Source organism: Convolutriloba macropyga, chromosome 1 (assembly GCF_964194025.1).
Source record: "Convolutriloba macropyga chromosome 1, txConMacr16.3, whole genome shotgun sequence".
NCBI lineage: Eukaryota > Metazoa > Xenacoelomorpha > Acoela > Convolutidae > Convolutriloba > Convolutriloba macropyga.
The window spans coordinates 27,587,690-27,613,154 of NC_134468.1; the positions used below are offsets into that span (position 1 = coordinate 27,587,690).

Here is a 25,465-nt window from a genome sequence, read left to right on the forward strand (position 1 = left end):
GAATTTTATTTTTCCTTACAATCAGCTGAAACACAGCGGGGCGAGTCTCTCAAAACAATATGCAGCCAAATTTGTCATCGGAATAAATAAATGGAAAATTTTTCGTATCGAATTGGGGAATCAAAATGCGTTTTAATACAGAATCTTTTCTCACAAGTTTTTAATTGAAGGCGTGGAAATACACAAACGCAATTTTAATTTCGTAGACCATTTTTTGCGTTTTTGATTTGAACGAAAATCAGCATTTATTTTATTTTTCAAATACTGTATTGATTAAGGAAGAGCTAGAAATGCTTTTTAAATTGTGTTTCTGAAAAGCGTAACATGCATTGAGAGCTTTTGAAATTTGTGGTTAAACGGGACTGAATTGGTTTAATTAGCAATTTTCAAAGGAAATGCGTTTGCTTTAGATTTCAGTAGTAGGGAAGCCTCTTTCTTTCTTACATGGCTTTTTCACTTTTCATTGGTGAATTTTTTACTATTCTGTGTATAATCTGAACAAATACATAATTACCTTTAGCAAATGTTTTCACTCCTTTCAAAACGAATGAGTAGCGTTCTTTTTCGAGGATTTCTACTTGATAGGTGCATAATTAAGTGTGGTTTTTCTCCCTTTCATGGGAGAATTGAACAAATAAATGAAAGCGTTGCCTTATTAAATTCTCGCAGTAATCAAAATTTACAATTTTAATATTATAATTGTGGAGGGTTTTTTGTTGAGTTACGAACTGAATTAAAAGTTGCCGTTAAAAATGTGACGTCAATCGTTTAAAAAATTGCTGTTTTAGTGTAGTTTTGTTTGGCACCCAGACCGGGAGAAAAGGCCCTTCCTATTTTTTCGCATCTTTGTATGATTTGAAGATAAACAAACCATATTTTCACCTTTAGCTACTTTAGCAAGCACTTATTGGGGATTTTATTAGCTAGGACATTGTTTTCTCTCATCAGCTTATATAGCCTATTTAAACGCAAACTTGGTGCCAGAAGTATAAAAATTTTGGGTTTTCCATTGTGGACATGCTATATAAATTGAGGCAGGAGATTGATGGGAGAGAGGGGGGGATGTAACAGGTAACAAGAAACAGACTTGTATGATGCATAGTGAAACAGTGAATGTCTCCAAAGTGATCGATTTTTACAAAATGCCACATCCGTTGGGGAAAAAATTTCATCTGTTTTGAGCGTCCCACTTTTTAATGAGGTTTCTATTAATTGCATTTTCTCCCACTGCTTTCACTCCCAACATAAGTATGGAAATTGATTGCTCTGACAAATGAATCTGCGCAACTGCAGAGGATGTGAACTTCTGAAATTAGGGCGGCTCTTGAATTAAAAAATGGTTTCTACCAAATCCACTGAAGCTACTGCTTTTCAATAGAATACTTTTAAAAGCACTTTCACATTGTTCTGGTGTGATTTCTGAGAGATTAAATGTTTTACTTAGAATTGCATTGGTTAGATGTACGAGGTTTAGAAAGGTTAGAGGTTTAGAAAAATAGATACTTATATAGGTAGTTTTTTGTATGAATTGAGCAATTAAATGTGAAAGACTTATGATATTTATTTAGCTTACTGAATACTGTCTCGAATAACTTGTTTGATATGCGGTCTTTATGGGTGTCCAATTGAAAACTTCGAAATCACTCAGCTGAATTTCAAACGAAATTGTAGGGTCCATTAGAGTCTATGATTAGTAACTACAGTATTATTCAAGACGGCTGAATATAGATGGGCATAAACAAAATTCAAGACGTGACAACTTTTATCTTTTGATTTTATTCAAAAATAACGAAAAAAAAAGGTCCAATGTCATCTATATCTAGGACAATAATTACAATTGTCATAAATAAGAGCAATTGTCATAATTTTTTTTTGTGCGATAGCGTATATTCTTTGATGTATCTGCAACAAAATCACATTAGTATAGGACAAGTTCGTGTCTTTGTAGTAAAATTCAATCCGAATGGAACACAAAAATTAGATCAAGGTAACAAATACGTGAAACCAAAAATGAGCAAGCCAGGCATTAAAAAAAGTTAAAAGAATGAGGCATAGGATATTAGGTGAAAACTCGATTAGGCGAACACATTTTTTGTATTCATTAGGCAAAAATTTTGAACTGAAGTTTTGTGGACATTAGGCAAATGCCTATTATAAAACTTAATGTGGTACTTCAAAATCAACTTGACGCTATAGAGTACTCAAAAGTCCCTAATAATTATCTGTACGTCAAAATGAATAAACGAAGCAGATGTAAAATAGGCCAATTTTTGCAAACTGTCCTGCCCCTCGCTAACATTTGGACAAAGATATTTGGCAAGAAATATGGGGACAAGGTTGGAAATCATGATTTGAAAATTTAATGGTTTAGTCTGGAATAGTTCAGAGTTATGGGACGTAGGAAAATTCGAGAAAAATGTTGCCGTAAATGCTGGATGAGCATAAAATAAATAGCTGCAAATGCTCAATATTAAAAAAAATTTACAGCTTTTCTTTTTTGTAAGTTGTTATTGGGTAGACATTTGTTACTGGCTTTTGAGTTTTTATTGTGTCGAGTGGATTTCGAAGTACCGCTTTTGAGTCTTTTAGTTGATATTCGCCTTATGATGCCAGAAAACTTTAGTTCAAACTTTAGTTTTCGACCGATATCCATTCCCTTGTTAGAATGTTCATTGAGACAGCTTCTAGCAAACACCTGGTTTCTATTTAATCAAGAAAGGTGATCAGCTTCTGGTTGTCCAAATAGTCATGATATTAACCATTTTTTAAGGGTAACAATATGAGGCTTGGTGTTTTTGTTGCTTTTTTACAAGCTATACATTATATGAGATTTTTAAGAATTGTATGTGGTATTTTGCTGGCTGTTATTTTGTTTAGTCTGACGACGTTATATTCGTCAGGTTTTGTCCTTTTTCGATTCGCGCCGCTCAAACATCTATTTTCCCTTCTTATGACACTCTGTGTGACGCCATTTTAACATTATCATCGGCGAGTTTTTTCCTGATTTGTGCATTATTGTTTGAGAAAAAAATGACAGCCCTCTTTAAATTACAATCTTCAATAAAATATTATAGAAAAATAGGTACTTTAAAACTTCTCAAGCCAACGAAAGAACTTCTACGTAATGAAGGCTGTTATTAATAATAAAGTATTGTGACCAAAATTAGATGAGAAGTTCAATTGAGTCTTTTTTCGGTAGAATATGACCATCTTTACTAGTGAATATAAAATTTAATAGACATTCCCTCTCATTGTAACTTAGAGGCTGTCTTTTTTCAGTCAGATTTTCACATTTCGTTTACGCATCGTAGAGAAAAAAAGAAAGACACCATTTTGTAGCCCCCAGGATCTAGTTTCCATTTTTTAAAAAATATCAGAAATTTGAGAAAAGGAGTCCTCAAGAATTTTCGAAGGAGAGAAGGAAAAATAAGGGTCGTTCGTGGGCGGGCGGTGTACGACTGAAAATTTTCAAAGAAGTTGAATAATTTTAATTTTTTTTCTCAAACTTTTGCTTTAAAATTATTTCCATCCATCTTTCTGTTTTCTACTGGTTTAAAGCTAATTTACAAAGTTTTTTTTCTGTGTATCGGAGAGGTTTTCGAGAAAATGAGGACTTCAAGCTTTTTTGTGCTCTCGAAATAGAAAAAAATTAACTTTGAAATTTTAAAACTAAAATTAGAAATATGTTTTTTTTTCTAAGTTCTAGGGTTCTTTTTGCAAAAACTTATTCTCATGTAATTAGACCTAACTATTTAAATATCTTCAAAACCTTGTGAACGTAAATCAAAACCAGTATCATGAATCGAACATCGAATCAACCAAATTCATTATTTGAAAATTTTGTTTGTTTTCTGTATAATGTGAGAGCAGATAGTTCGAATAAATCTGCTCTAGTATAATGAAATAAAGACTAATTTGAGAGTTAGAGAGATTATCGGTTGTCAGGTCGAAAATTTTATTACATGCTAACAATTTTTTTTTGAAATTGAGAAAATTATTTTTGACTTCCCTGTATTTTGAAATTGCTCTTCAAACTGATCATTTGCAGTCTTTGGTCGCTTCTGTAAGTTGAAAAATAAAATCTTTTATCCATTGCAAAACTCCTCATACAAAAATTCAAGATTTCTTTTGAAGTGAAAAAAAAACTTCTTTTTTTCAGTTCTCATAAAAAATATTAAGAGATTTTCCTTTTCTTTTTAAAAAAAGACTCTTTCGTGAAAGAGGGAAAAGACCAGAACATTTCCGATAACCTATTCTTCTTTAAAGCTACTAATTAAGACGCTTTACGAACAGCTTTTACTGTTCCTCTACATGATAAAAAACCAGAGGAAGAGAGAAAAACTGTCAGAATTATTAAAAAGTGAGACAATTGCTTAAGTTAGAAAGTTTTGTTTGACATTGAAGTTTTAAAGTTATTCAGAACCAAAACTGTGTTTATAATTGCTAGCTTTTAACACGTTTGCTTTATTTTTTAAAAATTGAATGGTCGGATTATGGTCCTGAAACATCAAAATGTTGAAATATTTCAAGATAATTCACGAAGTTCATTTCCAATTCTAATATGTCAATTTTACTTTTACCGATACATATGCACCAAGAAACCCATGCTTAGTGTTTCAGAAAAAGAAAACAATTAAGACACAATTGAGCGGTGAAGAACATTGTGTAAATGTCAGATGCCAAAAAGAAATTTTCAATTTTTTTGGGTGGCGAGGTTTGTAATTGTATTTGTTGGTGCCTCCACGCCTGTGTGTGTATTTTTGGGTGTGCCTTTTTCAGTGTATGTGGCATGTTTTTCAGAGAGATAGAGTTAAAGATTAAGTACGAGAGAAATATTTCCTTTAAATGCTAGACACAAATAGAGGCAGAGTTCAAAAACTGGCAGAAAAAATAGAAAAATTACCTAAAATCTGCTACAAAATGCGTATTTAAGTTAATCCAATACCGAGCCTGTTTGTTTTTTAAATTTCGTTGATTACACGGCTGAGAGATTTTGAAAAATTAATCGTCCCCTTATGCTCATGAAACGTAAAAATCGAAAAAAACGAAAACCTTCAAAAGTTCATTTTACACTTTGCTGTCAATTTTACTATTACCAATACAATTGCATAAAGAAGTCCAAATTTAGTTTTTTAGAATAAGCACTCACGCCATATATAAATGTTTACGAGCTTTGAGCAGTAATTAGATTCCAAAAATAAAATTTAAAAAAGTTTTTCGTTGCTGGGTTTGTATTTGTTTGCGTGTGTGCGCGCGCGTGTGGTTGTATTTCTGGGTGTGCGGGTGAGGGAAGATTATGAGAGAGTGAGAAAGGGATAGTTAGTGTGAGAGAGAGAGAGAGAGAGGTAGAGAGCTTTCAAATGTTCGACACAAATAGAGGCAGACAAATTGTCGCGTCGTTCTCATGAATTATCAAAATTGAAAAAATTTTATCAATAAAATGTTACGTTTCAACGTTTAGTGTCAAAATTACAGTTACCGACACAATAGCTTCAAAAACTCCACACCTAGTTTTCAGAAGAAAAACAAGAAGACGTAATTGAACAGTGTTGAACCCTGAGTAGTGACCAATTGACAAAAACAAAGTTTTTTTAATTCTGTTTTATTGTTGGGCTTTGTATTTGTGTGTTGGTGTCTGTTTGTATAATGTGGGCTGTGTGTGTGCGTTTGTTTGTGTGATTTTTTTTGTTTCTCTCAGATTGTACAGATTGTACTACGCTTTTCTTTTTAGAGTTTGTTTTTTTTTGAAAACAGACGGCATATTTTAGTGATTCAAACAGTACAAGTAACTTTTTCCAATGCATATAAGTTTCTTTCGGATACTCCCAACGGTTTTTCTGGCAGAAATTAAAAATTGTTTTTGCTAACTTGAGAGGTATGTTTGAACATTCCGTGCTACACACAGACTCAAGTGAGCCGTCTTGTTGATTGAAATAGGTGTCATAGATTGCGTCGGCAACTTCTTTAACTCTATTATTTATCTTTATTTACCTGTTAATATATTTTTTGTGCTATAATCAATTCTATTTTCAGCTATTTTGGCAATCTGCCGGCTCTGCTCACTTAATGAAACCTCGATGAGATTGTCATTCATATATTGTCCGTAGCTTAAAGTTGAACCGGTATCGAACGGTTCAAAAGTCAAAGTTCAATTTTAAAATACGCAGGTGTCGGCATATCGATGTTCATATGTATACCTGCAGTTATTTTTAATTGTTTGCTTGCGCTGCACCTTAATTGAACTCGCTATAATCCAAGTAAATGTTTATTAGATTTTTTTTAGAAATTTATTATCTCGTTGTTCGGTTCGAGTTGTGCGGTTTAGTTTGGTTCATTCGAACTGTTAGCTTACACTGACTTCAAGTGCAGTTGATGATTGCAAATCGGTTGAGAGAGACAGTCACTCTAACTACGCACTTTGTCAGTCGTTATTCAAATGCTCATCACTCGATTTGGCTGTTTTAAAATCTATTGCAATTTGCAACTATGACGCCTGCTCATTAGAAGTTAATGGTTCGTTTTATTATACGCTAAGCTCATTTCCTGTTTCAAAATTTGGTAGTGACGCGCGGAAGTTGAAGTAACGCACGTAAGGCGCTCGCATCTTTTAGAAATGCGACATTTTTTCCTTGTTTCTTAAATCTCCTGTGAGGGACTCGTTTTTAACGCCAGTCAATATCTGAACAGACAGTTTCATCCAGTTAATCTACACTATCTACAATTTCGCCCCTCCTTTTTGAAATGGAAAAACATTTTTACAATTTAGTGCAGTTTTCTGACTATAAATTATGCATGTCTTTGTTTTGCATTCTTGTTCTTTGCAATTGAGACTTTTGTGTCTTAAACGGTACGGAAAACAAAAGGGTAATAAGTATTGTTTTGCTGAATAAAGTTCATAAATTTCAAAAAAGAGAAGTACTGTCCTCATGAAACGTAAATAAACATTTTATTTCTCTATGGTAAAATTTCGGCCATTGGCTTTACAATAGATCAAGCTGAAGGCAGTTTCTCTTAAAGTCTTCTTTCAAAATTGTGGCTGATTAAAAATTGATTGATCGTTTTTCAAAGCTATTTAATTATTTCTCTCAACAAAAAGTGCAACCTTTCCGAATAAATTTTCCTTATGAATTTCCGTTGTTTTACTATCCCGGATGATCTGTCGCATGTCTTTTAAACTAAAATTCCAGAGCTAGAAAAGGTTTCACGAACATCTAGAATAGTGGAACAAACCTTATAAAACTCAATTTTTAAGTGCACATATTTTTCAAAAAATGGATCAAAATTGGTGCGTCATGGGATTGGATATTCGAACTGACTTTCAATTTTGAGCTGATGCTTTGAAAGATGAAACAGGGGACAGTGAGGATCAGCAATGCAATATAACACATGAAGTGCCGTGGCAGCCTGTCATATTCGAAAGCTTATAACAAATTTCGGGGATCTTTTCAAAAATTTAGGGCTCAAGAAGAGTAAATACACGATTTCCGTGCCTTTTGCATGAGGAACATCCACTAACTGAAATTTTATCTTTGCTGTCTATCATTTTAGATCTAAATTTAATGTAATTGAAGGTTCAAGTGCTTAGAAACAGCAAATGTAACTGCTCCTGTCTGTAAGAAAATAGTAAAGGTTTATTTAAAGAAAGCGTTTAATTGCTCTCGAACGAAGTCTGGATCAATTATTCTTAACCTTTGTTTCTTTTTATGCAGATGTTTTGCTTGACGGTTCTGGTTTTTTGAGTGACTATTACGCCCTTGACTTTTTGCGTTTTGCTGATCTAAATCTCTCTCATTCACAGCTGAACTCAATTAACGGTAATTTAATACTGACATTTTAATAGCAAGTTATTAAATTCTGTCTCTTCGATCACTGACCCACCTAATGCCCCTTAGAGATGTCCTAGACAAAAGATGCAAACAACAAAACATGAAAAATTTACTAATTTGTATCATTTATTATTTGATATAAACTAGACTATGTTATCTTGAAGTGTCACCTCTCAGTAACAATACCAGTTAAAGAGCTCTCGTCTAACAAGTGAACAGAAAAACAATTGCAAAAAGCTCAAAATCAAAGGAAATAGGCGACATTTTAAAAAAAATATACGAAAATGAAACAAAATTTGATCAAATTTTCTCATTCTCTTTAACAAAAGCACAACTCAAAATCCATATGACTCAGATCAATAGAAGACCGAATACAATAAAACAGGTAACCTTAACCGAGAAAGACTCCAATGTCTATTGAAAATTTGATGAAATTTGTAAAAAGTGCTAAAAAAGCGTTCAACGGGGCAAACCGAGAAAAATAGCCGAAATTTCATCTAAAATTTAAATATTTACCTCAAATGGTAAAATTGCTTCCAAAAATACTTTTTCTGTATTTTTTCACATCTATTCGCTCACTCTCTCGTAGAATAGTGCAGGAATAAAATCAACTCTGTTTCAACTTTTGTTTAGTAGGTTGACCTAAACACTTCTTTTCACGTGCGGTATTTGACTTTTCATCCTTTGAAAAGAGAAGTCACCGATTAAAAAATAGCCACAAGATTTCTGGAAACTACTTGAAATTGTCTTCGTCGTAAAAACTAGCCTTAAATAATAATTAATTATTTTTAGAGAGCTTAAAAACTTAAAAAGAACAGTATGAAAAGCCACAACTGAACAAAAATTTTGTACGACGGTAGTCGGCAATGTTTAAAATAATGATCGAAAATTGTCCGTATGATTTATCAGATTACATAATAAATCAATTGAAGAGATAACGTGTAACTTCCGATAACATATGTGACTTTCCATTCATCATTCATTTGACAAGTACATTCAAAGAGAAAGAGAATGTGAAAACAAGAAATTGTAGAATTATAGTAAAAGAAAACAAATCCGCAGAAATTTGCGTGTCTTTTTTCAATTATCTACAGACTTCAATTATCAAAATTGCTATTCAGTTCGAAGCTGCAGCTTGAAATACTCAGAAATTACATTTTTGAGGAAAATATATATTTGCATTGAAATTTTAAATTAAGATTGGAAATTTTTCTATTGAGTAAATAAAAAATTGACAATGCTATTGTGTAGCGTGTCAAATGCTATCGAGTAACATTGATTTCTTTGTGAATATTTACCTAAAGTCTGTTAAACTTTTGATTTAATATGAGATTTGAAAGAATAATGAGTAATTTTTTATGAGCTTGTTTAGTTTTGTTAGTTAAACTTGTTTCCAGTGCAAATGTAACAATTACTGAAACAGATAGCATGTCGTATTTATCTGATCGTATGTGATGGATGATTGACATACATGGCAGCGAATGAAATGGTAATAAATAAATAAGCAAAAGTTTTCAAACCCCTATCATTTCACGAGTAATCAAGTCCGTTCATCTACAGATGCCCATCAAGAGCTTTCCAATAATACCAGATCTCGGTAACAGATGCCGATCGGCGAAAATTAACTCCAAATAAATTTAAAGAGTTGCAACAATATCTAATACCACAAATCTCAGTTTTCATAACAATTCAATGGGAAAACTTAATGATTCAGAAAGGTTTGACTTAAGGAAGAATCTTTAGATAGAGGAGGAAAAACAGCCGATCTGCTCGAATTGAAAATACCAAAATGTATGCGCGATTTTGATCAAATGTAATAATCAAGTTAAATTTATATAGGAACTGTTTTATGAACTTACTTGAGTTACGAGGAGAGTATGGCTACGTAAGCGGCTTAAAGTTTGATAGATTGGTAATTTGGGAAAGTGAAATTTGTGGAAAATAAAGTCTAACTCTGATAGGCTATGGCATGAATGGTAATAGTGAATGAAACAGTTGTTCAAGAATTGTTAGGAAGCTTTGGCTAGTTGAGAAGTGGCCATATTAGAAGGATATTGTGGCCAGTGGGAAAATAAATGGCCAGGTTTCAAACTCGACTGGATCAGGGAGGGAGGCGGTGGCGGTGCTTAATAACTGTGTGCTGGTGTATTTGGCACAGAGAACAATTCAGTTTGAAACTGCTGTTCTACTGCAAATATAAACAGTGTGCCAATTTCATTTCTAGCATTCCAGAAGAAGAGAGAGATTGAAAGGAAGGAAAAAGAGAAGGAGATAGATAGAGGAAGGGGAGCTTTGACTTTTGTAGTAATTTTATACTTTTCAGTTGACAAGAGTGTTTGTCTGTGATATGAAAATTCAACAAAGTCTTCTCTCAAAGTTGGCACAAGGATAACTACTGTCAGCTCCTTGCTTTAATACTTTTCACGTTTTCTCTCCGTACTGGAGTGCGCTGAGCAAATAAGGGGAGCTAACTGCCGCCGGTAATTTGGTAGATGAAAGATAAAGGAAGGCCGCTTCCTTGCTTTCACAATGGTTTTGGAATGAAACTTTAAAACGGTTGACCTTTTTGAGAAATGTAAATTATGCAAATGTTAACAAAGGTCTCTTTCTGCAGCGAGTATTTAGAAGCAGAACCTTATAGAATGCTGCAAAAAGCAATCGAAAAAAAAATAATGAAGTGTTTAGTTGCATTACTGACAAATTTTAGTTCAATTACGACAAGATTCAATTAAAAACGGTTACTTCAAAACGATTTGAAGTAAAAAATCATTTGAATCAGGTTGAAGGAAAAAGGGGAAAGAGAGAAAGATGAAAAAAGAAGAGTGATAACTTACATTTAATGTCAAGCATGCTGTTCATTTTTGATAATTGATTAAAAGTTCAAGCCAGCTCTCCAAATATATCATTAATAAAGATGGCTGATGGCGTTTGGGAAATTTGATTAAGGAATAACAAATGCATACGTGAATGTGATAGACATCTTATTGATATTTATTATGTAACTTCCCTTTACCTTCACTTTCTTGTTCACTCTGTTTACTTTGTTCAAACACCACAAGTTTGCGTCTCCCCAACACGCAAAACAACAACAACAACCTCATTGCGACTGTCTTTTGCTTGAATGGATACAAATGCCAGTTCCTTCTCGCGTTTTTTACAACTTTTTGTTTGCATAGCTGATTTTTGAACAAAAAGTAGTAGTGCGTGTTTGTTCATACCTGCCTCTTCCCTTTCCTTGTTTCATTCTTACGGGGAAGATGCTCTTTTCCCCAACAAGACCGTACAGCTCGCTGTATAATCTCATTAACTACTGATTTAGGGCGCTTATTTGGGCTATAAATTGACGCCTCACAGCTTAATTTGGGCCTCATGTGGCCGGCTACGCAACATCTCAGTAGATGGCAAAATTTACATAAATTTTTCCCAATGACAACCAGATGATAACCGCCATTTGGACACAGATGCCATGTTTGAATGACTCAATTGAAGGAAACCATTGCTAGAAGTGCCACTTTTTCGCCCTATTTTTTTCGAAATTGAAAAAGTTAAATTCATACAAAGGTTTGGGGGGGGGGGGGGGGGAGTTTTTTTTAACTTTTGATTTGAATTACCAATTCGGGTATCATCTAATATATTTTTTTTGGCTTTGAAGACCGACTTAGAATTATGAATTATTGTTCTCAACAAATATGTATTTATAAACATTTTTCTTCGAATTAAGTAGAAGTTTAAGTGGCACCTCTCAAAAAGGCGAGAAATAAAAACTGAAAAAAAAATATATCGCTGATTGAAAAGCAGTCGCAATCATGTGAAAATTTGGTACATTAAATGTGTAACATTTCTCTCCTATTCCCTCCCACACTATTTCCACTATTTCCATATTTAATACAGTGCTGTTTGCTGTTTGTATGAGTAACATGAGTAATCTTTTTTACTCCCACTTTTTAGTGTTGTACGTACGCACTTCTCTACAGCCTTTTTCAATCATTCCCTCAGATAAACCTCCGCGCACAAGTTACTGTGTACACTTAAAATATTCTTTCCACTTTTGCTATTTATTTATCTTCAAGTAAATTCATCTTATTAAACACAAACATTTTCACTCAAGAATTGGAACTTAGAAACAATAAGATAAGAATCTTAGTCTAAGGATAATCCAAAAGAGTTAAAACAAAATATCACCGAACCGGCTAGTACAACTGGTGCGACCAGTGAGGCCACCGATTAAACGAACTGTACGACGGTTCGGAATTTCAAGTTTTCTAAACGAAACTTAGACTCAAATGAGCAAGTTTTATACGATTAAAACTTGTCTCTGGTGATATGATCACCACAAAACACAAGTTGTGTATGAACACAACTAAAAACAACAAAAGTGCAACTTTTGGTATGGATATGATCCGTTGTTACAAAAAGTAACAAAATAATCGAAAGGCACTAAAATTGTGGCGAATACTTAGGTACATAAGACTGTACTGATATAGTATTTCCGGACAAAAGAGTGAATTCTAAGACGAATTCACCAGAAATCCAAAACGCAATCACTAAATTTACAATTTATTGTTAAATATATTCAATTTCCGTGTTGTTTCTCCTGTCTAATTTCAATTTCACTTTAAAACCTAAAAAGCTTTTAACCTGTTCCTTTAACTTTTCCATCTGAACCTTTAAATTAACGAAAATACGTGTTCTTTCGAAGCCTATGGCTAGTCGAACACTTCTGTTTAAACTTTTAGTTCTTAACTGTTTAACTTAACCTACTTAATTTAACTTAACTAACTTTAACTTTTAACTTTAAATTCCTTTAACTTTAATTTTAACTTTACCTTTTAACTTTAACCTGCTTGTAAATTTTAAACGCAAGTTATTCCGTTCTTTCGCAGTTCTAAACTAGTTGAACGTTGTAGTAACTTGCTTGTAACTTTTAACCATGTCTTATATCTTACTTTAAACTATTTTATCATCACTTTAAACTACACTTGGGTTGTCTGTTCTTTCGAAGTCCTGAACTAGTTGAACAAGACTCACCTGACTCAACTCCTAATTAGTTCTCTGTGTTGTCGAAAGTTCTTTCGCAGTCGCAGACTAGTTGAACGAGTAGACAGTTTTCTTTGAATAATCCTTAATTATTGATTGTACCTATAATTCCTCCTCAGTTGTATTAAGCCCACAACTCCGTCACTCTTGACATGGCACAAGCGGTGGCATATCCAGACATTGCTCTGGAGAAATTTACAGGGCTAGATGCGAGCGAAGACGCTCAAACCTTCATTGATCTTATAGAGAGGAAGATCGGATTCAGCCTAGGTCTTAGACCAGACGATGCGGATGAGCAAGAACTGTTTGACCATAGGCGAAAACAGCTTTTTGGTTCAGTGCTGCGCGGTCCTGCTCAGGATTGGTTTGGAGGTCTGAACGCAGCAATTGCGTGGAACGACCTAAGAACGCAATTCATAGACCGCTTTACCGATGGTAAAGACAAGTACCTCCAGCAAATTGAAGCTGAATCTCTCAAGAGACAAGATAATGAGCCCATCAAGGGATTCATATACAGAGTGACACGTGCAGTAGACAAGGGCTGGTCAGATCTTGGAGCTGACGAACGCGCTCAGAAATACAAAGATTTCTTTTTGCGTGGACTTGCTCCAGCTGCTCTTAAGCAAAATGCATACCGACACTTAATTGAAAATCCCGCCATAACCTGGCAAGCTCTAAAAGACCATGTCATAAATAAGGACCTCAGCTACAGCGTGAGTACCAGTATGACTGGAGTCCAAAGTGGAACATCTGACTCACGATTAGCTAACGTTGAGGAACAACTTAAAAAGATGACCGAATTATTGCAAACAAACAAAATTAATGCCACCTATAACCCAAACGAGCCTCGAATGAGACAAAACAATACCAGGTTCTGCAAATATTGCAAAGAGAATAACCACACAATTAAATATTGTGATAAACTTAAAAATAAAAAATCACAGGAGCGTAGTCACCGATCTCCTCAGTACTCAGAAAAGTACTCTGACAAATATCCAAGCAGACGGCCACGAGAGCCATCATCGAGCAATAACTATCAAAGCTCAAATAGATCCAGAAATTCTTCACCTTCTCGAAACGATTCCAGAAGGCAAAACTCTCCCTATGACCGGCGGTCACAAAACACCGATTACAGAGATCGCGACAGAGGAAGATCCTCCAGCGACACCAGAAGAAGACAAAACGATTATGATAATCGTGGATATTCTGGTAGTAATCACAGATCTGACAACCGAGAAAACAGGCGACAGAGCCCCTATCCGCGAAATCAGCCACAATCTCGGTCTCATAGCAGAGATCGGCAAGATTCTCGACATAGGTCTCCGCAACAATACGACCGGTCAAGACGGTCCAGTGTGCACTTTGACCAACGAGAGGAAATAAATGCAATATTCGAATACATCAAAACAAAATCCCCGTTAAACAACCCAAAACAAGCTGAGAATGCAATTAGTTCCTCAAAAAGTCAACATAAACAGCTATTTATTGATCTAGTGCAATTTGACTTGCGAGATAAAGAAAAAAATTACGGCATGGAAGCCCAGTTTCTGGTAGATACCGGCGCAACCTGCTCTTTGATAAACTACCCTACTTACATCGAACTTGCAAAACTTCAAAATCTAAAACCTGTTAAAACGAATGTACGTACCTGTGGTATAAATGGGGACGAATTAGACATCCTCGGTTTTGACTATATCATCTCTAATTTCGATATTGAGGGAAAATACCCGATTCGCCATAAAGTTTGGATTTTCGGCCCAGGAGGCACAGAGTATAACATATTGGGAATTGATTTCCTTTCCCAATTTGGTGAGACACTCAAGTTCTCCGACCTTGCACTTTCCTTGAAAGCCTATCCCGGACAATGGGTGGCAATGAGCCCAAAAAGTGATAAAAAGTTTCCCTTTATCAGTGAAGTTAGACGGTTTGGTCTGTCCGAAAACATAACGATTGCACCAAACTCCACGAGAGTTGTTTCCATTTACCCTCAAACGTCTCCTAAAGTTTTTCCTCCAGGAACTACGTTCAGATTACACAAGAGTGTTCGAGATGCCGGAATCTATACTTTCAACGTTTATTGTAGATCGCCAGAGAGTCAGATACCTATAATGTTAAACAATCCAAACTCATATAAGATAACTCTACCGTCTAAGAATCTTGGTTATACTGTGTTGGATTTAGATCGTAATCAAAACAGTTCGACAATCTATTCAATAACTAACAACATTGCTTTCGTCGATGAGCTCAGAGACAATTATCCTCAATTCGAGGAACATTTTGAAGTGAGCAAGGTTTCACAAACTGTCTATGACGACAAAGATTTGGAGATGTTCGATTGTGAACAGACCGAATTGGCCACTGATTTTTCTGCGGAGTCCAAATCTCTCAGACCACAGGCAGAAATCAATAATACAGTCCATCGACCACGACAGTTACCATCAAAATTCTTTAAGAATTTCCATCCTGAAGACCAAGAATTTTTGAAAAAATTTGACTTTAGTGAAACCGAACTAACAGACGATGAGCTCCATCTCCTCTTTCGGATCCTGGTGAACGACCAAGATGTATACTCGCATCATAAGTATGATGTCGGGAAAATCCAGCAGAAATTTCATGTTAAGCTAAAGGAGAACTCGGAACTCAAGAAGCAAAGAGCTTCGAGAGTCCCTTTGCACTATCAGAGCAAACTGGAAGCACTACTGGAAGAACTCCAGAGAGCTGACATTATTCGTGAAATGGGAGATGACATCGAGATGGGTTCTATGTTTATTAATCCTATCATCATTTTACCGAAAGGTGATACTATCAAACTTGTAATTGATGCTCGGTACCTAAATTCAATCACAGATTTGTCATCCTATTCTTGGCCACTGGAACCTTTGAATACCATGTTAACCAGGATTAACGGCAAGTACTTCACTACTAGTGACCTTCTATCCGCATACAACCAAGTCCCCCTTACCAATGAAACTCAAAAACTTGCGAGCTTCGTCATTGGATCTAAACAGTTCACTTTCAAGCGTGGCTTCTATGGTCTCTGCGGTCTGCCAAATTTCTTTAGTAGAATCATGACGATACAGTTTGCTCCCTTAATCAAACGCAAGAAAGCGATAACCTACATTGATGATACGTTAATGCAAGCTGAAACTAAACCAGAAATGATGGACATCATTCAAGAGTACCACCGTCTACTTAGGGCATCAGGACTAAAGGCGGCACCTGAGAAAACGAAGTTTTTTCTCAGAAAAGTACAATTCCTAGGGCATGTCGTTTCGCAGGATGGTATTCAACCAGTTGCGAAGAAAGTAGCTGCCCTCAAAGCTTTGAAGTCTCCAGAGAACAAAAGAGATGTTATGCGTGTGTTAGGTTGTCTCGGATTCTACAGCAGTTATATTAAAAATTTGCATGTAGACTCAAAGCCTTTCCATGAGTTAACACGAGATAATGTACCATTTGAGTGGACTGCAGAACACGAAAACTTATTCAATGATTTGAAAGATAGAATAAGTGAGGATACAATTCTTGCTATCCCCAGTGAACGTTATCCTTTCCACATCCATGTAGACTCCTCGAGTGTGGGAACAGGATGTATCCTAGTTCAAGAGTTCCCAGAAGGAAAAAGGATTGTGTCGTTCAATTCAAGAATATTTAACAAATCAGAACAAAAGATGTCCACAATGCACCGAGAACTCTGTGGAATAGTTTCGGCCTTACAAACTTATGAACCTTTGATTATCGGGTCCCCCTTTCCCATTTATGTCTACTGTGATCACAAACCGATCCTGTATCTTTGGGCAAGACGTGGAAAACTATCGCATCGCTTTTTCCGTTATCAGTTGATCATAACTCAGTTCCAGAACTTGAAAATTATCTGGACCCCAGGTAAGAACCTGGCTTTCCCCGACATATTAAGTCGAAATTTGTCTCTGAAGGAAATAAACAAACAACAATTAAAACATAAACGCATCCCAAAGGAAATTAAATTCTTCGACGAGAATGGAAAAGAGATCAAATACTTCATCAACCACGATGATACCGAAGCACGGTCTTCCAATGATTTCTTTCCTATAATTTCTCATCAAAATAATACCACTCGCCAAATTTTTTTTGGGAACAAAATGGAACACTCCTATCAACAGGAGTACCTAAAAGATAGGTTACACTCCATTACCGATTTGAATCTTTGCTTCCAACAAGGAAAGCATATAAATCAGCAACGGAAACTAAGTTTAAGCTCAACAGATAGTGAATCTGATTCATCACATGTCTACTCCGAAATCGAAATGAATGACAAAGAGAGCAATGGTCTTTCTGATTCTGAGTCCGATACCGGAGAAAATGATGAACATACCTTAACCGCACAAATCGACAATCAGTTTCTAAATGAAGTCAAGGAACTTCAATCAGTGCAGGGAACAATGAATGTCAATGAAATTGAGAGTGCGTTTGTTGCAAGCATTGTTGACCTTAACAAAGACTTAGCTTTAGCCGATGATGACTACAGTATCAAACCACTAAATTCAGACTTGATTGCTAAAGAGCAAGCCAATGACGCCGTATTGAGCGAAGTAAGAACTTGGATAGAAAAGGGAGAGAAACCGCAACGCTCGGTTGCGTTAAGGCACTCAAAAGGTCTGATGGCCTACTATAACAGGTTCGAGAGCCTGGCCATTGAACCAGAAAAGAATCTGGTGGTGTATAAAGAACCAAACATGTCTTCTGATTTTGAACAAAAAATCTGCTTGCCACGAAGTTTATTTCTCATTGTTTTTGCCCTTGCACATAGTCACCCCTTAGCTGGTCATATGGGTGTAGAAAAGACACTGCTAACTTTAAAAGGATACTTCTACTGGCCTGGAATGCAAAAATGGGTCCAAGCGCTTGTTAATGACTGTCTTATCTGTCAGAAAAACAAGCACAAACCCAGTCAACCAAACCAAGCACCCCTTGAAAATTGGAATGATGACATCCCATTCCCAATGCACACGGTGCACATAGATCACAAGGGTCCTCTCAACCCTTCTAGCAAAGGCAAAAAGCATTGCCTTGTTGTTGTGGATGCATTCTCTCGCTTCGTACAAGTTTACGCGGTTAAATCAACCTCAGCATCAGATACTATCAAAGCCCTCGAAAAGTTCATTACATCATTTGGGATACCACAAAAGTTGGTATACGATCGAGGCACTGCCTTCATGAATCACGACTTCACACATTGGCTGAAAGAAATGGGGATAACACATGCACCCAGAACAGCCTACTCGCCATGGACAAATGGCAAGGTAGAAATTCAAAACAAGCATCTTGGTCGATACTTCAGGCAATTTATCTCTGACCAGGGGACAAATTGGTCCGAACTGGTAGGAAATTTTGCGTTTGCTCATAATACGTCCGTTAATTACGGAACGGGTCAAACTCCGTACGAGATTGTCTTTGGTCAAAAACCACAGATCCCATTGTCAATGAAGTTGGGACTTACTCGAAACCTAGACCTAAATTGTTCGGCTCAATTTTGTGAAGGATTGCCTTCTCACCAGCATTCTGAAACCTTCACGAAAAACAATGCAGTAAATCCACTGCTACTTAAACCATCATCTTCAAATTTAATTCACCGTGAAAATAAATTTAAAAACACGTATGCAAATGCATATTTCACCTCAATAAACACACAAGACCGATCACATTTTTACAGAAACAGACACAAGCTAGGTCAACCCCTTCAAGTAGGACAAAAAGTTCTTCTTGAGAATCACACAATAGATGGGTCAAAGAGTCAAAAACTCAGTGCTCTACGCATGGGACCTTTCACTGTAACTAAACCAATCACCAATGTTAACTACGAAATCACTTTGGATAAAGACAATTCGGTGAAAAAGGTGGTCCATAGGAATCACCTGATCGAATATTTCCCAAAAGAGGAAACCCTGCCTGAGTTGATTTCAAATTACTGCCCTTTAGATGATGAATCTAAAACATTTTATCAAAACTTCAGCGCCGAAAGAGGAAGAAAGCTGAATAAAATTCTAACCAACGGCTCCTTCAAAACACTTGACCCCGTGGAAATACCACCACCAATCCTTACACCAAGGACGCAAAGTCAACATCTGGAGTTAGATAACTCACTTACTGAGATAAGTAAGTTGACTCCTGAGACACACACTGTTCAGAGACCAATCGGTTCTCATCAAGATCCAGATGAAGGATCCACTGCTAATAGGAACACGAGTCAGTCACCAGATCCCGCTCGTAGCAGATCACTTGGCCGAGGCCTTCGTGCCATAGGTCGACATAATTATTATTATCCATAAACACAAAAAAAAAAAAAACTCCAATGAGTGCAGAAAAAAACTGGACCAATGAGGTCCCGTCTCACTCGATGACGTCATTTGGAGTATAAATACAGACGATCAAAAACTTCTTCCTCAGTCCCACATTTCATCTTGCCAAAATGAGTTGTTCTCTAAAAACACAATTCCTTTTCTTATCTATTACTTTCTTACTTACTCTGTTTTCTACACTCATTACTTTAACTAAAACGCAAAGTCAACAGCAAGACGAAAAGGACAATGTGTCCGAGTCTTTAAAAGTTGTTCACTATGATTGCAAACGAATGCGCAAAAATCGCATGTACTCCCTTAATCAAGTCGCTCCTTGCACAATTTCACCTGAACAGGTCAAAGTAGCTGATGCTTACGTTCATGTGTATCAACGTTCATTCCGCACCTCAGTAGATGCTACAATGTGTAGAGTGAAGATCCAACCACTCAGGTTTCACTGCGGCATGTTCTCGCATTCATCCATTGTTCATAAACAATCATCAATTACCACCGACTATGTGTTGTCTGCAGATGATTGTAGACAAGCAATAGCAACAAAAGAACTCAATATCTCCTACTGGGGTAAAACATTCACAGCTAGTGTCGACTATGATGTCGAAACCCAGTCATGGGGAAATGCCGGAACAAAACGCGAAAACAAAGATGAATGCGATGACTCTGGTGAGGTAAAGCACCTAAGCATCGTAACCTTTATGCAAAATGTCACTTTGTACGTAGACTTCCAAACCCTAGAAGTCAGGAATCCATTCAGCATGAAACTCCCATGTACCCTAAACGAAGAGGGTTGCTTCACTACAACATTAGACCCACATGCTTATGTTTGGGACGCACCAGAAAACTGTCTGGTCACTCAATTGTTCTCCCAACCTGCTAGAATGTTGAAGCACACACCAAAATTTCAAAGCCCTATATACTTCTTAGTTAGTGATAGCACCGAGCACAATGATAGCTCAAATCCTATCAAGTTTGATATCAGAATCAGGGTGTTTAACGAGAAGAAACAAGTTTGTGGCAAGCCAGAAAAACTTTACAGAACAAACTTCGCTAACCTATTCGTCGCATATGACAACGGTTTCAATTTGGATTCTGGGCACCCCAGAAAACCTTCGAGTTTTTCATCCAACTCCTACAGACTTTCAATTGATTCACAACAGAATCTCGAGTATTCAAGTTTAAATTATAGATGGCATCCGAACGGCACACGATATGGTGAAACTCCATGGCAACAATTTGGTGCCGATAAAATTGACTATGAGCTGCATCTTCAGGCCAAATTAAACTTTTTAGTGTTTTATAACGCTAAGCGGCTTCGCCATTCTGAGCTTACTCTTCTACGCAGTGACTGCGAATTGGAGAGGACACAATTCTTAATTATTTTTATGTTAGCTCTTCAGAATACTCGTTTAGCTGGATACATGCTCACTGGAGATCGTTCCATGTTTCTTGACACTGATGGTAGCGTTGCTTGGCTGTATCAATGCCCAAAGGTTATTTCACCTCTGAAAATCCTTGATAGATGCTATGACCGCATTCCAATTGAATACGAAGGGAAACTCACTTTATTGACCCAATTACACGTCAAACCTTCCCCTTCGCAAACGAAATCCCATGTCAAGGAACATACGGGAATATGTTCCAACTAGATCTTGACGTAGCTACTTCTTGGTATAAGCTCTCACCGGCACCGGAACCAGTAAATGCACCTTTAATTTTTGAGCCAACGGAGATTGGCCACATTACTGAACCAGAAGAATACGACCTACAACGGTCAGGTCTCTACTCACCTGCCCAAATAAAAGATTTTTGGGACAATGTCATCCATAATTCTGCTTCTGCGACCATTCTTAAAAAGTTAACTAGACGAATACTAACAAATGGAGACAATGTCCGAATCATGGAATCCGGAAAGCTAGACCAGGCGCTCAGTTTGAATAATAGAATGTATTTTGACTCATTCCTTTCACCTAACTACTTCACGCAGCAGTTCAAGTCAGCCTTTGGATCTGTTGCTTACTACCTAGAAAAACTTGGTATTTGGTTTGCAGTTTTCCTTTTCGTCAAACTTATAACGGAAATTGTTGTCGTTTTCCTTAAAGCTTTTGAAATACACAGACTAACGGGAGCAACAGTTGGCTTCAGCAAAATCCTGCTAGGAGCAGTTTTCAATTTGTTCGTTCTGTCCATTTTCACTTCCATCTTCAATCGCCATGGTGCGAACGATGACGAAAACAAAACAGGTTATATACCTGTAAACAAACCGCTAAACTCCAATGAACACCAGGAGAAGTATGCGGAAGAAATGGAGATAAAAATTTATCCTACCATTCAAAATCAAAAGGGTGCAAGTGCGCCTTTAGCACCTCCTTAGATTTTAAAACTCCAAAACAAAATTTGTAGTGCATGTAAAACTATTATAATATTTATAGGATAATATTCTAAAATGGTATACGAATACTGTTAGTACTTAGTATGAACTAAAATGAAACTTTGGAAAAGTTCCAATTAATGAGTTTGTGTTTAATAAGATTATTTACTGTTCCTTCATCAACATTACCATGTCATCTCTAAACGTCAATACGACCTTCGACATTGACGACTTCTTTCCAGCTCCTGACATTGTCACGCCAGATGAATTTAGCGTTGATATCCCTGACATAAATTCAATTCCCGGCAACCTCGTTATTGCCACTTGCGAGTCTGATAGCACCTCTAAAGCCCCCGAAGATCACGTATCAAGCACTGATGCAAATAAAAACTTGACTTCCCCAGTGCACTATTTCTTTAACACTCTCTCGAAGGACATGGATCCTTCACACGCTCCCATTGGAACGCAGCCCCAGGACATGGATCCTGTAGCACCAGCATATTCAGCAAATCACTCTGACCCAGTAACAAATCAGGACAAGGTACCTGCCAATCCCGGTCAAGTAACCAGTCAGGACACGGTTCCTGCTAAAATAAATAGAGCTCCAATATTGGAGACTCCTGTTTCCAACTTTAACAAGTGGACAGCAAAAGCCAAAGAAACTAAGTCGAAGAAAAGAAAAATTTTCGACAACCTCCCAAAAGAGGCAGGACAATTTCCCAACAAAAAATCGAGACTCGAGATACAAAAAGAACGAGAACAACATCTAAACTTCATAAATCCTCAGTTTGTTGAGTTCCTGCAATATTCCTTGAAACCAGAGGCCAATATCTGGCAAAAGACTGCTGATCGAGAGTACGAGAACAAAACGTTAAATACGAAGCGCCATATTTTACCATCAAATGCGATTGGGAAATTTGAACTGGAGAATGGAAACCTTCAACTACTGCCTGAATTCAATTTTTGTCGGATCAAGATGAGAAACGTATCAACACAAACCTACACCGTGCATTTCAACTCGCTCAAAATTTATCTAAACGTACCTTACCAGTATCTAACCGCCTTCCCAAATGGGTACAACTCGGAATGGCTCGGGCCAAACGTAAAATCAACACCTCCACGAAATCCGCAGCCTTGTACTTCTAGCTCAACTTACGTAAAGTCAAAACCTCCACGAAATCCGCAGCCTTGTACCTCTAGCTCACCTGCTTTCCCTGCAAATCTTCCAACATCGTCCATTGAATTGCAAACGCAACAAAATAATGAGGATATTATGCAAAAGAAAATAGACAACTTACAGAAAGCCCTCGATCGAGCACAGCATAACTGGAACGAAACGGAATCAAGGTATGACTTATCCATCCAAAACTGTGTGCTTGCGGACAAACAATTGCAAGAAAAGAATCTTGAGCTGGTAAAACTTAAACGTGAAAATGAGTCTCTAAAAGCCCAATTAAACAATGTTAAAACAAAACCAAGTTTTGAGGCCGAGTATCTTCAGTGTTACCACGAGATTATTGAACTAAAAGCAGCCTTAGAGAAAGCTGACAGTCAGCAGCTAAAATATCAACAACTGTATCGAAATGCTAACGTGAAGGCAGAAGAAAATCGTAAAATTGGCCAACATCTGAAAAATATTCAGCGAATAAGCGTTGACATCGATGTAAAACGTGCTGAGGCAATTAAACTAATTCAAAATCTGGACGACGAAAAATACAAGGAATTGCAAACATCTTTGGCAGAATTACTTGATTTGGCAACCGCGATCGACACCGAAATTTATTTTGAAAATTCAATCTTCAACGTCTACAAGGGAACTGTTAAAGAGCGTTTATCTACTATATGGTACCCAAGTGGTGATGGTTTCGAAAAAGATTATAACTGGGAAAATAAATATGCTAGATTGCCCTGGCCGATAAACCAGAAAGCGAAGAAGCAGAGCCAGCAAAAATAACTTGTCATTAACTCTAGTAACACTGTTTGTATCTGGTATTACTTGTACTTGTTCGTATATTCCTGATTCTACGTTTATTATGCATTTCAGCATATTATTTTGATATGGACTATTTAGCCCGTGAATTATTATGCATGACATACCTTTGGTAAGTTTGTAGTTTTTATATTTTCCTTCGAAGGGGGGTGAGTTGTAACATTTCTCTCCTATTCCCTCCCACACTATTTCCACTATTTCCATATTTAATACAGTGCTGTTTGCTGTTTGTATGAGTAACATGAGTAATCTTTTTTACTCCCACTTTTTAGTGTTGTACGTACGCACTTCTCTACAGCCTTTTTCAATCATTCCCTCAGATAAACCTCCGCGCACAAGTTACTGTGTACACTTAAAATATTCTTTCCACTTTTGCTATTTATTTATCTTCAAGTAAATTCATCTTATTAAACACAAACATTTTCACTCAAGAATTGGAACTTAGAAACAATAAGATAAGAATCTTAGTCTAAGGATAATCCAAAAGAGTTAAAACAAAATATCACCGAACCGGCTAGTACAAATGGAACAAAAATGATTATAAATTGCACGTTGAACTGGTCGATTTTATTCAGCTATCACGCGTAACATTTTCGGTCGTGATAATATTTCCATTGTGCTATATTCACTCCAAGAAGGTATGGCCAAGGCCCGCGAGGCATGATCAAATGGGCTAGTCTCAAGTCTAAAAACTGAATAATTTCCTATTTGTTTTCCTAACTTTAGGAATTCTTTGACTTTCGATCTACTGCCCAGTCCTTATTTATTGTTTGTCAAAATTTTAGCAGTTATTTTTAATATCGCGTGCTAATTGGCATCAGTTCACTACTAAATGTCGATTTAAAATGATAGTATTTAAGAGGATATCAATTTTTTTTCTTTGTAATCATGCTAGGTCGTATATGATTTGTACGATTTCTTTGTACTCGTACAAGGATTATACAAAATCAGTGTCTCGTTGTTTGCCATGTCGATCTCTAAACTTCAAAATTCTTTTAACTACTTATTATGTAACTGAAAAAATTGCTCGAAATAATAACTTATATCAATATGGCTGGTTACATGAAAAATGATCTCAAATGGTAATCAGCTCTTACGAGTTTCGGAGTAAAAGATAGAATAAATTTAGCTGTCAAGAATATTTTCGATATTTTTCTCTGGTCTCTTGGTAGCTTGATCCTTATCTGTAATTGATTGTTTTTAAACTATGCTTTTATGGGAGACCCATTATTGTTACTGAAGACTTTCATCAATGGTGTCTTGCACGAATAACAGAGCCAATTGTTCTCTAACTCAATAGATATTTAGTTTTTTATTTTAGAGCACTCAAAAGCAATTATTAAAAAAAACGATTTGATTTGATTCTGAAATACAATGAAGTTTAATTTAATTCTGGCCATCTAAATGTCAATAGCAGAGATGCTCAACTTACCTTGGCATGACTGGCTAATTTTAGGCTACGGTAGAAATAGCTCTAGTGCCGAAGAAACAAAAATACCATTTTGTTAAACTGTCTATTGCTTTTGGCTAATCCGTGACCATTCAAGCCGCCGATTGCGCAAGTATTTGTTTTGTTGAATTGTGCAAATTTTGAAAGTGAACGGCGTAATGGGTTTGGACGTTTTCGCTGGTAATAAAAAAATGTATATTATTTTGAACTGACTTTGGTTTAAGCTTGTTTATCTGTTTTTCTTTTAGTTGCCTTTTGAGCATACTTTGATCTCTCTATGAACCAATTACTTTTCAGTTGTTATACCTATTGATTAATTGTCGGCTTACTAAAAAATCGGCACGCCTGCCCTTGTGGGACCAACCTGTATCCAACACTGGTCCAGTAGAAGTCAATCTCGCATTAATTGACACCTGAGGCTGCCACGTATTGAGAAGGGCAAGCGGTTGGGTGGAAGGAAGG

The 25,465-nt window shown here is 36.4% G+C and overlaps 2 protein-coding genes across 17 annotated transcripts in view; one reads left to right on the plus strand and one right to left on the minus strand.

Moving 5' to 3' along the window:
• LOC142337496 (hydrocephalus-inducing protein-like) overlaps positions 1-25,465 on the plus strand; it is a 389,940-nt gene that overhangs the window by 157,320 nt on the left and 207,155 nt on the right. The window lies entirely within an intron of this gene.
• Positions 1-25,465, minus strand: part of LOC142337456 (urotensin-2 receptor-like) — a 48,861-nt gene that overhangs the window by 1,956 nt on the left and 21,440 nt on the right. For 2 of the 9 annotated variants that reach the window (XM_075386759.1, XM_075386705.1), the window contains exon 1: positions 9,686-10,650. The exons of 1 other annotated variant lie outside the window; for it this stretch is intronic. The gene's annotated coding sequence lies outside the window, so the exon portion shown is untranslated. 6 more of the 9 variants (XM_075386724.1, XM_075386733.1, XM_075386687.1 and 3 more) reach the window with 6 other exon arrangements.